The sequence below is a fragment of the Helianthus annuus genome, chromosome 1, assembly GCF_002127325.2.
Source record: "Helianthus annuus cultivar XRQ/B chromosome 1, HanXRQr2.0-SUNRISE, whole genome shotgun sequence".
NCBI lineage: Eukaryota > Viridiplantae > Streptophyta > Magnoliopsida > Asterales > Asteraceae > Helianthus > Helianthus annuus.
The window spans coordinates 79975925-79981916 of NC_035433.2; the positions used below are offsets into that span (position 1 = coordinate 79975925).

The 5992-nt window shown below is 37.7% G+C and overlaps 1 long non-coding RNA gene across 3 annotated transcripts; it reads right to left on the reverse strand.

Annotated features, from left to right (window-relative positions):
- Positions 1 to 335: 335 nt before the first annotated feature.
- LOC110937492 lies at positions 336 to 1679 on the reverse strand. Of its 3 annotated transcripts, none has more exons than XR_004867106.1 (5): positions 1547 to 1679; positions 1345 to 1428; positions 861 to 942; positions 628 to 759; positions 336 to 493 (listed from the first exon to the last, which is right to left on the reverse strand). It is a non-coding gene; the product is annotated as an uncharacterized LOC110937492 (long non-coding RNA). The 3 variants fall into 3 exon arrangements; XR_002590826.2 differs by having other exon boundaries at positions 614 to 759; XR_004867105.1 differs by having other exon boundaries at positions 614 to 759; positions 861 to 1217.
- Positions 1680 to 5992: the final 4313 nt, after the last annotated feature.

The window sequence follows — 5992 nt, forward strand, 5'->3', positions numbered from 1 at the left end:
GGACAAGGCAACCTGTGCTGGGTATATATATACCCATGCAGTGTGTTAGACAGATACAGATGCACACCGAGAGATAGAGAGACACTTGAGAGCATTCTGTCCGAAACACACACACACACTTTGAGAGTTTGCAAAACACATTTGTGAACATTGTGCTTGTAACCAGAACCTTTCATTCGCATTAATACAAGTGGTGTTAATCGGTGAATCTTTGTGTGTTTGTATTTGTGCTTGTTTCATCCCGGTTTGCTCACTAGCTTGGATTCCGCACTTGCTAGTGGGGTAGTATAACAAGGTTAAGGTTGAACCTCATCCTCCGAGAGGGACCTACAATCTCGATCTCCAACTACTTGTTTCATAACCTTCCGCATCATAGCTTCCAAGTTGTGTCGCTGGCTGGCAAACTCTTTTCGCATAGTTTCAAGCTCGGCTTTTTTTCTATAATGACCATCTTCAATCCTTTAGCGCATTTCCAGCAACTAGTTTTTCTCAACTTCAACATGTAAATTAGTTGAAATAAAGCCTTATAAAATTAGTAACTTGATAAATAAAATAATTGCCTAGCGAAACATAATGCATAACATAGAGACACGGAAATATATTTTAAGCATACCATTCCACCACTACCTCCAAGTTCAACAGGCATGTGGTAATCTCTGTCTCCATCAAGCTCTACAAGTGTGACTTCCTACATAATACAAGAATGTTGGTAAACATTCTTACTTCCAACCATATCCTCTGCCCAAATAAACAAGTGTTCTACAAAAAATACATAGAAAGAGAACAATATGTGATGAAAAAAATACTTTAACATAAACACAATAGAAGAAAACATAGCTTGACTAGCAGAGCAAGTCTACCATGAAGGCATCCCTGTGATCTCTAGACAATTCCTCTGCAGTAATGAAATCAGTAATGAAATCCTACAAGAGATTCAGAAATCTCCACATAAAAAAATTCTCACATAAGAAAATAGCAAATACATTTAATTAGAAGGTCATAAATATTCATTGTAAGGAACCAAACAATCAACAAAAGTATGCATTCTGTTGTGAATTCCCAACTACAACCCTAAAATTCCAATCTCAAAAACTTAAATATATATATAGATTCAATGACACATACCGAGATGCTCTTGAATTAAAACCCAATCTCAAAAACTTAAATATATATAGATTAGTAGTAAAGGATATTATGTCGACTCATTTCAAATGCTCCTACATTAAAACAAGTGATGATGATTGTTGCAACCTTTATATAAAGTCAAACATAAGAAACTAATTCAGGCAAAAATAGACACCTGCTTACATATGAACAACAATATCATGGATTTAGGATACTTACCATATGATTTAGGGATACTCCTGAATGCAAATAATACTTCAAGAAGCCAACTTAAAACTTTTGATTTCTTCATCTGATGTTAATCTATAACATCCACATACATAACTTATCACTAAAAATAAGTAAACCTTTGGTTTAGGTTATGAAATTGACAAACTAACTTCTAAAATTCTGAATCGATGGGCGCGAGAGAGATAGATACCTGTTGAAAGAAGCAAATCTTGTTCATCGCTTGCAAAACCGTCGCTTGCGTAACTGTGGATGGGAGGGAAGTCAAATAATTTTAGGGTTTGGAAGGAGGGAAAAGAAAGAAGACTGAAATAATTTAGATAACCGGAGGGAATGAATTTTTCTTAGCGTTCTATACCAAAACCTAGGGGTGTTAAACGGGTCGTGTTCACGGGTTGGCGGGTTCAATCCGAATTTTTTATTTTTTTCCTGAAATTAATATATTAAAATTAAGAAACACAAATGTATATAATACTATCACATTTAAATTATAAAATCTATGTTAATTTCTCTTATTAAGTTAAAATTATGGCATAAAATACATACCCCATTTAATTTATGTCCTAAAAGATACTGTAAAAATTTAATATAGTATAAATGTGTTAAACGGGTCAACCCGCCAACCCGACCAGGTTGACCCGAACCCGACCCGTTAACCTAAACAGGTTCGCGGGTTCAACCTGAAATTGTCCCGAACCCGTTTAGACTAAACCTAAATCCGTGAATTTCGTGTTAGGTTCGTGTCGGGTTTTCGGGTTGTGTCAGAAATTCACACCACTACCAAAACCGCCTAAAGTGTTTGTTTTTTTCGCCGATTATATAATTGCCCATAAATTGTGTGTTTTTTAGGCATGATGTAACTATTTTAGGCGTTTTGTTTTATAAAAAACATTTTGAAAAATTATTTTGGTCGTTTTTCGGTATGAACTACAATCAAAATTTGAAACGCCCAAATAAATCGTTTTTCTACTATGCCTAAACCTAAAAACAAGCTCGTTAAGTAAACTAGCCCGAGCTCAACCCAGCTCATTAGCCTAAACGAGACATTGTTAATATATTTTTTTAATTAATATATTAGATATATATCACTTTTTGTAAGTTCGTACAATTCTTTTGTAGGTCCCTTCACGGAGGATGACGAACCTAAACCTTGTTATACGAACCCACTAGCGAGTGCGGAATCCAAGCTAGTAAGCAAACCGGGATGAAGCAAGTAGAAAGACAAACACACACAGGTTCACCGATTAACACCACTGTATTAATACGTATGAAGGTTCCAGTTACAAGCACAATGTTTACAAATCTAACTTGCAAACTCTCACTATGTGTGTGTGTTTCGGACAGAATGCTCTCAACTCTCTATGTGTGCATCTACCTATCTAACACACTGCATGGGTATATATATACCCAGCCCAACAGATCTGGTCGAAGGATCCGATAGATGATCGAAGGATCATCTATCGATGACAAAGTGTTCGAAGGATTCACATATACTTCGAAGGATGGCATATCCTTCGAAGTCCAACATCATCCTTCGTAACATATCTTTCGAGGTCATCGAAGGATAGAATCAATCCTTCGATGGACCAACCTTCGACACAGAACAATACAACTAATTTACTAACTGTTGGCCAAGTCAAACCAGGAGGACGGTTGACTTGGTCAACTTACAGGACTGACAAGGACATCGTTTACATCATGACCGAAAACAGACAAAGTACAGACACAAGTGCACCAACAAACCCCCCCTTGGCTGTAGCTTTGTCTCGATCTTCGATGGTTGCAGATTTGTCTCGATCTTGATCATCATTGATCTTCATGTCTTCAAGACTCTGATGTCCTTTCAAGTCTTCAATGTCGGAGGATCTTTAAAGTCTTCACGTCTTGAAAGCAGAAAGTGTAACAACAAACTACCCGTATCATGTAGGAAGTGTGTTGACAAACTCCCCCTTAACATAAGCTCCCCCTCGAGTTATGCTCGTGAAATACTTGATCTTTATGAAGTGAGATCCTTGTGGTGTTGATGATGGTCAGCGGCAACTCGATCATCTTCATCTTTTGAGTGCCTTCATGTCGTGTCTTCATTCCGAAGCTTTGTCATCGACCATGTTCTCCTAGCCTTTAGAATCTGCACATGCAAGAAATCTAAACGCTTAATGAGAACAACTGCCTGGAATATAGTTAACATAAACAAGTGACACACGTATGACCATGTTTCAATCAAACACCGTCCGACAGTTTGAAAGTTTAATAAATTTATCAATTTTAAATTCTAACTTTCAAAATCTGCAAATTTCGACCGTTTATGAAGATTTAGTCAATTCGGTTTTCGTTCAGGTTTAAGGTAACGAAGACTCGAGCTCCAACATCGTACGATCGAAAATAAAGTAGAAATAAAATCTTTTTGGTATTTTTGAATTTTTCAAATGTAAAGACCGAAAGCAGTAAATAAATATATACAGACATTCTTTTTGTGAGTTTCGAGGGTAAGAGAATCATATCAGTGTACACGGTCACGCCAAAACGCTCTTGTTGTTCAATTAGTTAACATTAAGATAAGCATCCTATAACAATTATCGGTATTGTTGTCCACTTAAACTCAACTTATCAGATGTAATCATGGCGAGGGGATACGTTAAGGTATGATTTATGCTTACCGACCGGTGTTCATCCACATCACGACACATTCCCGTATCAAGGTATGCACGAGGGTTCATCTTACCGGTGAGTATACCGATTATCATCTGTTTGACCGTATATGATGTGAGATTCTCACTTATTTTGATTTGAAAACAAGCCTTATGTGATATAATCACTTATTGATGAGGAACTTGATTTTCATATGCATGAGGGCACAGGTGCAAGTCCGTGAACAGGTCAGTACTTCCGTACAGCAGAGAGACGAACTTGACACCCGGATAAATGTGATATTTTATCAATTATTTGATATGGACATGTGATTGTTTATCACTTATTGAGGTCGAATGCAGTATGTAATATGTACACGTATGTATAGTATCATGGAAGATCTAGACTTGCGTCCCCGTTATTTTTCGGTAAAAGATACAACCATGATACCCAGATGATAAGCAGCATAAAGACCGAATATCTCAGAACCTCGGCAATCTATCAAACGAAATTTCGGTACTAAGACCATATGCCAATGAATGGTTCCCACCTGGTCTTCAGTCGATTTAAGATTTATATCACCCTGCACACTTTAAAATGATTGTGAGCCTACCGATACATCTTATATAGAGCTGCTTATCATTTTTCATTTAAGGTTTAAAGAGGTTTGGATAGACCACTGATGTACTATCATTTTCTCTTTTGCTCGCCAGGAAACTCATTTTTGCTTTTCTATTGTTTTTGTGTTTTTGAAATTTTTGGATGTTTTTGGATTTTCAGATTTTTGGATTTACTCCCCCTAAAATCAATAAACTAAGAGAAATTTAAAACACAAAGATATTTACAAAAATGATTTTCCGATGTTGGTTTTACTCTTGCTTGACCTTAATGCCGTTTACCAATAATAAAAAGTCAAATTTTGATTTATCAAAAGCTTTGGTAAATAAGTCGGCACGTTGGTCATCGGTGTGGACGTTAACAACATCGATTAGCCTTTTCTCAAAGCAATCACGTATGAAGTGATATTTGATTTCGATGTGTTTGGTCTTTGAGTGCTGCACAGGATTTCTAGTGATATCTAAAGCAGCAGAATTATCAACGTAAATAGGAGTTGTTAGGAATTCAAAACCGTAGTCCCGCATTTGTTGTTGGATCCAAAGAACTTGGGAGCAACAACTTGAGGCAGCAATGTATTCAGCTTCGCATGTTGATGTAGCGACGCATGTCTGCTTCTTGCACTGCCATGTGACTAGGCGATTTCCTAAAAACTGACATCCAGCCATTGTGGATTTACCGTCGATTTTGCATCCGCCAAAATCAGAATCACTGAAAGCGACCAATTCAAAGTTATTATCCCTAGGGTACCACAGACCGGTGTCAGGGTACGCCTTCAAATAACGAAAAATCCTTTTGACAGCTGCAAGATGTGAGGCCTTCGGGTTAACTTGATATCTGGCAAGCAGGCACGTTGGGTACATTATGTCTGGTCTTGATGCTGTGAGGTACATAAGAGATCCGATCATTGCGCGATAGTTTGAGGGGCTAACAGCTTCACCCTTCAAGTCAGGAGTAATTCCGTGATTAGTTAGCAATGGGGTACCAATGGGCGTTGCATCAGACATTTGGAACCGGCTCAAGATGTCACCAACATATTTAGTCTGATGGATGAATATCCCAGACTCTGTTTGTTGTACTTGTAGGCCCAAGAAGAAGGTCATTTCCCCCATAGCACTCATCTCGAATTTATCCTGCATTATGCGCTCGAAATTCCTACACAAGACATCATTAGTAGAACCAAAAATAATATCATCAACGTATACCTGTACCAGAAGAAGATCTCCATCTTGTTCTTTCATGAAAAGAGTACAGTCGATAAGACCTCTATGAAAACCGTTCTCTAGCAGATAGTGTGATAAGGTTGCATACCAAGCTCGCGGTGCTTGATGAAGACCATAAAGAGCTTTGTTGAGCAACCAAACCCGATCGGGATGGATAGGATCTTCAAAACCTG